The sequence below is a fragment of the Lissotriton helveticus genome, chromosome 1_1 (assembly GCF_964261635.1).
Source record: "Lissotriton helveticus chromosome 1_1, aLisHel1.1, whole genome shotgun sequence".
In the NCBI taxonomy this organism is placed as follows: domain Eukaryota; kingdom Metazoa; phylum Chordata; class Amphibia; order Caudata; family Salamandridae; genus Lissotriton; species Lissotriton helveticus.
The window spans coordinates 1,780,353,461-1,780,365,623 of NC_136057.1; the positions used below are offsets into that span (position 1 = coordinate 1,780,353,461).

Sequence of the window (12,163 nt, forward strand, 5' to 3'; positions counted from 1 at the left end):
TACTAGCAACGGCTCAGTATTATGAGAATAGGGAAAAGGAAGAAAGTGATTGTGTAGAAAAGAAAACTAAGGAGCTCAAAACGAAGGTTTTGTTGCAGCAAGCATACCCTCCACGATCAAACCAAAATGATTCGCAACAGCAGTATCGACCACGAGCACAGCCCGATAGGACACAGCCGCGCTCTGGCAACTTTGATTACAGATCTTCACTTGGGTATAATCAGTGCGCATATTGTAGGAAAGAGGGACACCTAAAATATGATTGTCTTGCCTTACGGGACCGTCTGAATGGTGTGTCGACACGTGGAAACCGTGGTGGTGGTCCTCAACAGGCACCTCGTGGTAGAGGTCGTGGTTCATTCCACAATCAAAGTGATCGTTATCAAAATCAATCAGACGCAAATAATTGTTTTGACCAGCGAAATGCGGGGTCAGTTCGATCTGCACAGTATAATGTTGATGATTATTATGCAGACCATGAAACTGTTGTAAATGACCATTACTAGGACAGCCAACGACAAAGAGAGGGAGTAGTGTCAGTTCCGGTCGATCAGAGTGGGCCTTACGTTGCAGTGGCTACATCAGGTGTAGTTGAGCCTTTTCTGTTAGACACTGGTGCGACGAAAAGTTCCATCATGCATTCAAAACTCCCTGGCGCACCTTTGTCTGGCTTAACAAATGTTTCCGTCGGATTCTCTGGCGCCCCTGTTAGTAACCCAGTCTCTAACCCTTTGCCTCTTATGATTGGACCTCGTGAGCTAACAGCTCCACTGATTCTATCTACAGGTTGTGGTGAAAATCTTTTGGGCCTGGATTTGTTGAAACGATTATATGCAACATTGTATTGTTCCCCCGAAGGAGTGGAACTTACATTGGGACGGAGAGTGATCTCTCCCATGTATTTATCGGTTGATAAATTCCCACCGGAATTGAGTTCCCTCCCTGCGTCTTTATGGGCCACAGGTCCCAATGACGTGGGCCTGTTAGACATTCCACCCTATGTGATTCAATTGAAACCAAATGCGCGATTACCGCGTTTACAGCAATATCGTATTTCTCTCGAGGGCGAACGAGCGCTGTTAGCAATTGTTTATGATCTCATTGGAAAGGGTGTTGTTGAAGAAACTCGTGGAAATGTATGTAATAGCCCTGTATTGCCAATTCTGAAACGAACTGACCCAACTAAACCTCCTGTGTACCGTTTCGTTATAGATTTGAGAGAGGTAAATAAAATAGTGGTTCCACAATTTCCCGTGGTCCCTGACATTACGGCTTTATTAACAATGATCCCGGCATCTGCCTCCTGGTTCACAGTGATCGATCTAAAGAATGCTTTCTTTAGCATCCCAATTGCAGAGGAAAGCAGAGATCTATTCGGATTTTCATTAGGAGGTCGCAGTTTTAGGCTAAAACGCGCTCCACAGGGCTACTGTGAGAGTCCGTCAATCTACAGCCAAGCACTTAAAGGACAGCTTGATGCCTTTGTATTACCCAAAGGTGCAGCTTTGATTCAATACGTTGACGATCTTTTAGTGGCAGCTGATACAGAAGCTATTTGCAAAACGGCTACAGTATCATTATTACACTATCTACATGACTTACACCACAAGGTATCGCCTTCAAAGCTACAGTATTGTTGTCAAGAAGTTACCTATCTAGGTCACTTATTGTCAAAAGAAGGGAGAAGGTTGACCCCAGAGAGAATTGCAGCGATTTCCCGAATGACTGTGCCAAAAACTCAAAGAGATGTTCGCGCCTTTTTAGGTATTACGTCCTACTGCAGACAATGGATTCCAAATTTTTCATTGTTGGCGAAACCATTGATAGCCCTTACATGCAAAGATGTTTCATCCCCAGTACCTTGGTCTGAAGAATGTCAGAAAAGTTTTTCTGAATTGCGTAATGCGTTGTGTTCGGCTCCTGTGTTGGGTACTCCTGACTACAGTAAGCCGTTTACACTATACGTTCACGAGAGGGATGGTTGCGCGTTGAGTGTTTTGACACAACCTTTTGGTGGTAAGCAACGCCCATGTGCCTACTTTTCTTCGACTTTAGACCCAGTAGCAAGAGCCTTGCCAAGTTGCTTAAGGGCAACAGCGGCAGCTGCGGCGTCCATTCGACAGTCCGCAGGTCTAGTCATGGATAATATGCTCACGGTAATGGTTCCGCATGCAGTCGACACTCTATTGAACCGAACGAAAACTCAACATCTGACAAGTGCAAGATTGTCTGGTTATGAATTGACGTTGCTGGCCAGTCATATACGGATAAGACGATGTAATGTGTTGAATCCAGCAACATTGCTGCCGATCGACACAGAATCAAGTGATGAAGCAGTACATGACTGCTATCTCAGAACTGAAGAGGAAACCAAGGGTCGTATTGACCTAAGAGATACTCCATTGACAGATCCCGATGGTACTTTATATGTGGATGGTTCTTGTTTCAAGTTGCCGAACGGTGATGTGACAACTGCGTATGCTGTAGTTACATTGAGAACGATTGTGGAAAACGCAAGGTTAAGTCAGAATTCGGCTCAGGCTGCTGAGTTAATTGCTTTGACGAGAGCGTGTGTGTTGTCTAAAGATAAACGGGTGAATGTGTTTACAGATAGCCAGTATGCGTTTGGTGTGGCACATAGTTTTGGACGACTGTGGAGAGAGAGAGGATTCCTTACGTCACATGGTACGAAGATTCAACATGGCCAGCTTGTAAATGATCTTTTGGATGCACTTACGTTGCCTAAGCATGTGGCGATTGTTAAATGTAGTGCGCATCGTAAGGTGACGGATGATGTTGGTCGCGGTAATGCGTTTGCGGATGAGACTGCTAAGGAGACTGCCCGGAACCTTAGCACTCGAATGTATGTGACGAGTTCGGTTAGGTGGCCTGCAGAATCAAGTATGTGTGAAAACACTATCGAGAGTGTGAAAGCAATTCAGAATGAGGCCACCGAGACTGAAAAGACGAAGTGGAAAGAAAGTACGGGAAAGTTGGATGCGAATGGTTGTTGGATTGACTTATCGGAACAGAAAAGATGGATGTTGCCTGATGCGTATGTGCTGGCTGTTGTGACTATGGCACATGGGTTAGCACATATTAGCGCGAAAGGTATCTGTAAATTGCTGTTTCCTGTGTGGAAGAATGATGGTATTACGAAATGTGCTGAACGTTTGGTTAAGAATTGTATGGTATGTATGTTGTACAATCCTGGTAAGGGAACCCCAACTCCTCCTGGTAGTTTTGCTCCCCCTTCATGTCCCTTTGAGGTGATCCAATTGGACTTCATCCATATGGAGCGATGCAATAACTTGAAATACGTTTTAGTTGTTGTTTGCGCATTCTCCCGATGGATTGAGGCCTATCCTCTCAAAGACAATACTGCTTTATCCACTGCGAAAATCCTACTGAAGGAATACTTTCCTCGGTATGGAATGCCTAGAATTGTGTGGTCAGACAACGGAAGTGAGTTTGTGGGGAGTGTGATGAAGAGTGTGTGCAAAGGCCTTGGAATTAATCAGAAATTCCATAGTGCCAATCATCCTCAGTCAGCTGGTTTGGTTGAAGGGTACAATGGCACCCTTAAACTAAAACTAGCAAAGATACAGGCTACGACAGGTCTTTCATGGCCTGACGCTTTACCCTTAGCATTGCTGTCAACAAGGGCAACTGTACACTCCCGAGTAGGGCTCAGTCCCTATGAAATAGTGTTCGGTCGCCCTGCCAATGTTTGGGGGGTCCCTATACCGGGTGCCTTTTGTGATCTTGAGTATCCAATGTTGATCGATTATCTTCATGACTTGACTGCTAAACTGAGGTTAATTCACCAACAGGTTCACGAAGCATTGCCGACGCAAACGGAGGGTCCAGGCCACCCGCTCCAGCCCGGAGATTGGGTGGTAACACGAAACTTTTCGCGCAAGAACAATTTGGATCCCAGGTTCACTGGACCCTATCAGGTCCTCCTTGCCACGAGAACTGCAGTTCGTCTCGAGGGGCGGAAGAATTGGGTGCATGCCACCCATACCAAGAAAGTCCCCATCCCGTTGCCAGCAGACTCGTGGGTGAGGAAAGGCATTGCATCAACTGAAACCGAAGGATTGTCAGCGTTTGTACCTTTCAGCGACGCACAACCTGTCGGAGAATCCTCAGTACAGCAAAAAGGCATTGTTGAACACTTGACATCAGAAGACTCAAGACCAGAACATTCAGCTGATCAACAGGGCGTTGTCCCTTCGACGGATCTTTTGTTTAACGAACAGACACGTCCTGGGAAAACCCGATATTTTTTGCGATCCAGCACTAAAGACTAATAAAAAACCCCGTTCTGTCCCTTGACAAGTGCATTATCCCGTTTTCCATGATCAGTTTGAACATTTATACTATTGTAATTATTTTGTACATATTCATTGAGCTTCGTTCCTTACACTTTTTGTTTCCACAGCTGAGAGACATTGTTTTCACATATATATATATATTTGTGAAATAAAGGCCGTAGGGCCGCGCGCGTACTTCCTCCTGATTAGTAGGTCTTGACGCTAGGTTAAAGACCGTCGGTTCCTGGGAACTCCTAGGAATTGACTATTGCTACACAGAACGAAGTGCGTCAAGAAACGTTGCGGACGGTCATAGGGAATGGCATTTTCAAAGCTGATGGACTTGGAAAGAGCTCAAGCACAAAGATTCAAGCTGCAGCAACTCAGTCGTACCAAATGTTTTGTGTTCCAAATATTCGTACTGTTTGTGACTGTTTCTGCGTTATTGGTGGGTGGAGTATATTACACGATGTCTTACTTCTTGCCTTCTACCATACCTACTCCTACCCCTGACCTTAAACTCACCTCCACTGTTTCTCCTCATTTTTTTCACATTTTACCTGAACACGAGCAGGCTAGACGTGCAGAATTCCGCAACAATTCCTTTATTCAGCTCCTTCATCAGCATCAGTTAGTGGTTAACACTACTAATTGTTGGGTGTGTGGGTTGATGCCGCATACTACGGATAAGGGAATTCCATATCTGGTGTTACCGTATAGCTCCCAAGGGTCTGCTCGAGCATTTCAAACAATGTTTCAAAGCGCACTGGGTTTCCACCCCATTCGAGAACCACGTTCCCCCTACTCTGGTCCTACCTCGTACCAAAAATCTTTGTCTATAGCAATAGAGGATTTAGATAGCGATATCTATGATCCCTCGCTTATCCCTGAAGAAGAAGTACAAGCCTATAGGGTCCTAAGTAGAGGCGAGTATAGTGTGTTCACTGGTGAAAAACAGCTTAAAAGCTCGCCTCCGATATGGGTCGTACCCCACATTGGTAATTTTTGTTTAATAGGTCGCGGCCGTAGATCGAAAGCCCGACTTGGAGAGAGTGCTTGCACTGAAAATTATATTTTGCCAATGGTCTCGTCCCCTGTGTTTTTGGCTGCCAAGGGTACATACTTTATTTTTCATGATCGTGCGTATGCATGGTTGCCCTCTGACTTCATGGGCTCATGTTTTATTGCAAACTTGTTGCCTCCGACGTTTACTGTAGATGCAGATTATCACAAAACTAGAGTTGTGAGAGGCGTAATTAGCGAAGAGGATACTGCCGGTCAAGAGGCAGGAGACTTTTTCAAGGGTTTCCTCCCATTTTGGGGACCTATGGTTAATAGTAGGAACCTGAGACAGTTGACTCGAGTGGTAGAATCGACAGCTAATATTACTGCCAGTGCCCTTGGTAATATCACCACAGAACTTCAGGCGGATAGACTTATGACGTTACAAAACCGTATGGTTTTAGACGTGATCTTAGCAGATCGAGGTGGGGTATGTAAGGTGATCCATTCGAGCTGCTGTATTTTCATTCCTGATAACGCTCCGACTGTCTATCAAGCCATCTCGAAGTTGCATAAGATCTCCGAATCCATACACGTGGATGTAGGGGATTGGACGCTACTTGGATGGTTTTGGGGCCTGATGTCGACTTGGGGTTGGAAGATTCTGATGATCATTGGAGTCGTTGTAGCGTTCCTGTTCACGTGTTGCCTTTGCGTGCAGTGCGGTCCTGCCTTATGTGGCCTCTGTGCTACAACGTGTATGAGACAGCCACCTGTTACCAAAGGGTCTCGGTTGGACAGAGCTATGCTACAGCAACATCTCGAGGGTCTGATGAATATCGAATATGATTCCGACTAGTGCTTGCCTACATGAGGGCAAAAGGAGCGTCTGAGGTTCCGTGACAATTGTAAGTGATGTTTTCGACTCGCACGAATATGGTCGAGTCTGGTATCTAAGAACCGCAAATGACGAGTTTAGTAAGTATGCGCAGTTTCGCTGTGCTAACTTAAACCGTTCGTTTGATATGTGGGTTTTTCATCTGTACCCACGGGTTCCATCTTAGATACGGCATCCATTTTGTCTCTTGCCCTCAAGTAGCCAGCGAACGGACACTGTCCGCTTCGTTACCCTGGGACTCTCAAGATATTTGTGGAAGACACATGTTCTTTGTAAATATCTTTTACAATGAGGGGGATGATACTGTAAGGCAGATGGCCCCGCTCGAGGCTCATCTTGCCGTGCCGGTTTATTGTCTCAGCCGTGCATCTCATTAGGCACGTCCCTTTGATGCCTGTATCTCGTGTTTCCCGATACCTCCCCTTTTACACCCTTTTCAATCTCCCACTGTCTCCATCTTCCTCTGCACCTGTCTTTGTCCCTATTTCGATCTGTTTTACTGCCGATCAGAATTCACTAATGTTGGGAAGATGGGTTTTTACAGTTGGGAACCGCCAAATGTTTCCGCACTTATGTTCCGGACCTTATGTGTACCAAAGTGACCAAAGCGACCCCTCTGGGGGATAATTATGGGAACCAGGTTGTAAACTTTTGTGTACCATGTTGTCCTATGAGTAAATTCTGTATAAAAGGAGCGCTCCACAGAACCAATTTGAAGCAGTCTCCCCAAGTTGCACGTGTTGTACTTGTTGTGACTTCTGTGTTCCCTGCAGTAAATAAACCCTGAATCTTTGACGCCGAAGGAAGTGTCCCGTGTCTCTGTAGTTTGTGCGCCGAAACAGGTATCCCATGAAGGTTATAGGTGTTGTTCCCTGGCACCGCTGGTACTGTTAAAAAGTCCAGTCCTTCAGTGTGTATGTAAATATATTTTAATCATTTTCAAACATCATATGGCTCAGAAACCATATCAATGTTTTTACAGTATTATTTTATACTATTGCTTTTAATGTATGCACTTTACTTAACTATAAGTATTGCAATAATATCGATCCATTTCTCATGTACGAGAAAAGAGACTGATCAATAAATAACATCTTTTATTGAACACGCCCGTCTCCTCCTTTTCTCTACATTCTGATGAGACTAAGAATGCACGTACTGACTGAGTAAAATAATTGCCTTGTGCTCACACGACTCTCGAGATTGACTCTTGATTAGGGGAGAGCAAAGTTGTCATGTTCTATGGTTGTCAGAAACTAAATCCCTTCTTGTCTAATCAGGGGAGTTAATTCCTTCCTTGAACATTCGAGAAAGTTTCTAGCGAACTCTGAGCTTAGCTGGCAAACCCAAAAATTAAGTCTAGTATCGACAGTAGTAGACCTAGTTAACGTCTGGCCTAGGCCTTTACTGCTGTGGGTACTATTCCAATGCGCAGAGCCTATTGGGAAAATAGGAGCTACACTACAACACACACAGACAGAGCCACACAGACAGAGCCACACACACACACAGAGCCACACACACACACACACACACACACACAGAGCCACACACGCACACACAGAGCCCAACACACAGACACACACACACACAGAGCCACACACAGAGAGCCACACACACACACACACACACACAGAGCCACACACACACACACAGAGAGCCCCACACACACACACACAGAGAGCCACACACACAGAGAGCCACACACACAGAGAGCCACACACACACACAGAGCCACACACACAGAGAGCCACACACACACAGAGCCACACACACAGAGAGCCACACACACAGAGAGCCACACACACAGAGAGCCACACACACAGAGAGCCACACACACAGAGAGCCACACACACAGAGCCACACACACACACAAAGCCACAGAGACACACACACACCCTCACCCCGGGGAGTCTCCTTATTTACAAATGGGTTATTCGAGGAGCCCAACAACTCCCAGAGCTCACCCGTTGCTTCCCTCAGTCTAGGTCAGCCACATGCCCATCTCTGCCCAGTAACGCCCCAGGGAACAGAGGCAAGAAAAAACGATCACAAGCAGGTAACAGAGGCAAGAAAAAACGATCACAAGCAGGTAACAGAGGCAAGAAAAAACGATCACAAGCAGGGAACAGAGGCAAGAAAAAGCCAGCACAAGGAGGGAACAGAGGCAAGAAAAGCGAGCACAAGCAGGGAACAGAGGCAAGAAATTCGAGCACAAGCAGGGAACAGAGGCAAGAAAACGATCACAAGCAGGGAACAGATGCAAGAAAAGCGAGCACAACCAGGGAACAGAGGCAAGAAAAGCAAGCACAACCAGGGAACAGAGGCAAGAAAAGCGAGCACAACCAGGGAACAGAGGCAAGAAAAGCGAGCACAACCAGGGAACAAAGGCAAGAAAAGTGAAAAATACCAGCCGGCCTCCCTCTGCTGCTGCTGCTCCTCCTCTGCTGGTGCCTGGGCCAGCTGTGCGCCACGTTGGTGCTGGCGGTGCCCGCCCTGGCTTGGCTGGCACTGGACGGCCGGCGCGGGACGGAGCACCCCATTGACCCCCGGGGCCGTGTGGTCTTCATCACGGGCTGTGACTCCGGCTGCAGCTCCTCAGCACTCTCCCCTGGGGGGCATGAGGGGTCCCGAATCCTGGGGGCTCGGGGAGACAACATGCTGCATGCTTTTCCGCAAATGGGGCACCTTCAAGGGCCGCTGTTCCCTCCCCGCATGTCCCTTTCTGGAGGGCTCTCCACTCGCCCGATCCGTCCCGCCTCCACAGCCTCCCAGGGGATGGGGGGGTCGCCGCAGTGCCTCACAGCTTGCCGATCATCATGGCGGGCCGCTCCCCCCTACCGCTGCGGTGGAACATCAGGTGGCAGGTCCCGTCAGGCGCTGGAAGCGGTGGTGTCTCCGCGCCGAGGTCTCCTCTCGGCTAACGGACCGATGCAGCCGTGAGGGCAGCAGCCGCCATCTTAGCTTGTTCTGCGGCCTCCCCAGCAGGATTTCCTCTCGGCTCTCAGGGGTGCTCACCAAGGATGAGCACAGATTCCCCGCCTGCTCCAACTTTGGCAGGTCAATAAACTGGAACTACAATGTTGTCTACTTTTCAGCCTACCGCCAACTCTCCCATTGGCAATTCCAGAACACCCTCCTAACAGCCTAAAATCCCCACATTACTAGTAACACTATGTTTTTTTACGGTTTATACTCTGTCTCAATTACTCGGAAATCTCACTTTCACCGGCTGCTAGTTCACAATCTTACTAAGATGTACAACAAACAACCGGCCGAAGTGAACGAAGCAACGAGTTGCCACCAGCCCCCAAACGGGAAGCCCTATAGGTTACATGAGCCCCAAACTGACGGGCACATCACCTCTCTATGAGGAATGGATTAGCAGGCATGGTATGTACCGATTACCGCTCATATGGCGAGTCGTTGCTAAGGTACATTCTCAGCTCCAAGAAGTCGGACAGATCAGGATGGGTTACCTGCTCTTCATAGGTCTTGGAGATTATATCTTGGTCTTACTTTGAAGGGTTAGTAGATGATACATTAGCGTTGCGATAGATAGGGCTCTACGCCGTCAACCTCTATTCCCCTTACTCTATATTGAGATCTGTAACCACTGTTATGCTCTGTGCTAACAGCCACATGCATCAAGCTAAAAACCGGTCGCAAACGGGCAGATTCTCAGAATCTGCCCCTTTGCGACCGGTATTTTTGCATTTGGGATGCATCATCTCAAATGCAAAAATCGCAATTTAAGAAATCTCTAAATTGAGATTCCTTAAATTGCGATTGCATTTAAGGAATCCCAAATTGAGATTCCTTAAATGCAATGCATCACAGTCAAATAATTTGCGATTTCGCTAATAGGAGTAGCAAATTACCATTAAGTTCAACTTCATGGTAATTTGCATAAACTTTGAAAAGTGCACTTTTGTGCATTTTTCAAAGTTTCATGTTGCTCGCACACACATGCCCTCAGGGCATGTGTGTGCGCAACATATGTGCACAGATCAATTTCAGGGGTGCAACGGGTGTCCTTTGGACACCCCTGCACCCTTGAAATTGCATTCTCAATTTGCGATTCGCTACTTGCGATATGCAAATTGAGAATGTCTTCCCATTCATTCCTATAAGCATGGGGAGGTATTCCTGAATTGAGACTCGCAATTTGCGAGTTGCAATTAAGAAATATTAAGAAATTGCAATTTTTTAAGCGATTTCTTCATGCATAGCCTTTTGCTATTCCTTATTAGCGAATCCTTATTTTTCTCTAATAAGGAATCGCAAATGGCATTGTTGATGCATGTGGGCCTAAGCTCCCATGACAAGCGCGTGTGAACCATCTAAAGGCAGAGGGGGTATTAACCAATACCGCCTGCCCCCTATACTCAACACCTCTCTCAGCCTACCTCGTCCTCCCCACCGGTACTGGCACCGGCCTCGGTCTTGAACCGCGCCCCTTCCCTGGCCTCTCAGACACACTCCAGGCTTCCAGAGTCCCGCTCTATTCGCGTCAGGGACGAACTCCCCCCGGAAGGTAGGAAGGGTTTAGGGTTTCTCAGTGATTAAAAGGAAGGCTCATAACTCATCCCAGATGGGCCTGTGCATCTAGAAATGTAAACTTTGTCTCTTCCACTCCTCTACTCAAAAGCCCTTCGTAAAGGGCGGATGTAGTCAGAAAGAAGCAGCTGCCAACTTTAAAGCATCATCATACAAGGGATGAGAGACGAGCCTGGAATTCTCCTGGATCCGGATTGGAGCTCTCTGCCAGGAACCTGCCTGCCTCGTCTGTGAGTCACTGCAGCAGCCAGACACCTTATTCCCTCCAGTGCTTGCAATTGGCGCCGGGCATTCTTCGGGCCCTTTTCTTGGCACTTGAGTTCAGATGTATTCAGTTTCCTCTGTCTACTATTGAGCAGTGCCGTATATTTAAGATACTTCCTCTGCTTGGGAGAGGTTCCTTGTATTTGTTATGGCTTTTAGTTCTACATGTAATGCGCAAATGCCAGGAATGAGTTCAGCTTCAAGGCACAAGACATTGTAGAACAAATCCAATCATACGTAAACTACAACAAAAAACAGTAATAGGAAACCGAATCTACAACTGAATAAAAGCTGAAAAGACTTGATTTAACTTACGTCTTTATCAGCATTTGTCCGAGGCCTTGTATTTAAATGTTAAATCTCTCAGCCTACCTCGTCCTCCCCACCAGTACTGGCCGCCGGCCTCGGTCTTCAACGACGCCCCTTCACTGGCCTCAGACACACTCCAGGCTTCCAGAGTCCCGCTCTATTCGCGTCACGGCAGCGCGCACCAACATACGCCATGAGCCCGGCTGGTAGCACAGTTGCACTTTGGCCTGTCACTCAGCCTCCTACAATGGCGAATACTGAACGAGGAGAGGCCTGCGCACATATAACGGCCATGTTGTAATGGGTGCCTACTGGTCCGAACGGATGAACGCCCCCTCACAACAAAAGAGCATGACTTAACAGGTCATCAATTACTCATTTATTCTTTAAAGCAAATTTGAGATTTGTATGAAATGCTAAGTATAAATATGTAAATAATATTTAGTTTGAAAAAAAGTTTAAATTAATGTTCTGGTCAATATTGGGAATACGTCATAAATGTATTTATTCTTTAATAGAAACAAGGCTCTATATAAATAGATCATTTGGAGCACGCTACAAACACCCTTCAACGCTAACAAGCGCTCGCCGTGCTCTGTAAGCCCCGTCCTTTACAGACTGGGGGGCGTGTTTTTCTTTCTCCCCTCTTCTCCATTGGCTGGAGGAGAGGAGAGAAAGAAACGAAAAAAACACGCCCCTCAATCCGAAAAGTGTGGAGCTTACAGTGAAAACACAACGTCAGAGAGACCTCTTCTCCAATGGCTGCCCGCCGTTTAGGAGGCCAGCCAATGGAGAAGAGGGGCGGGTTCAAGCC

The 12,163-nt window shown here is 46.9% G+C and overlaps 1 protein-coding gene across 4 annotated transcripts in view; it reads left to right on the forward strand.

Moving 5' to 3' along the window:
* The window catches only part of IFT56 (intraflagellar transport 56), a 357,694-nt gene that overhangs the window by 163,930 nt on the left and 181,601 nt on the right, over positions 1-12,163 (forward strand). The gene's annotated exons all lie outside the window — the stretch shown is intronic.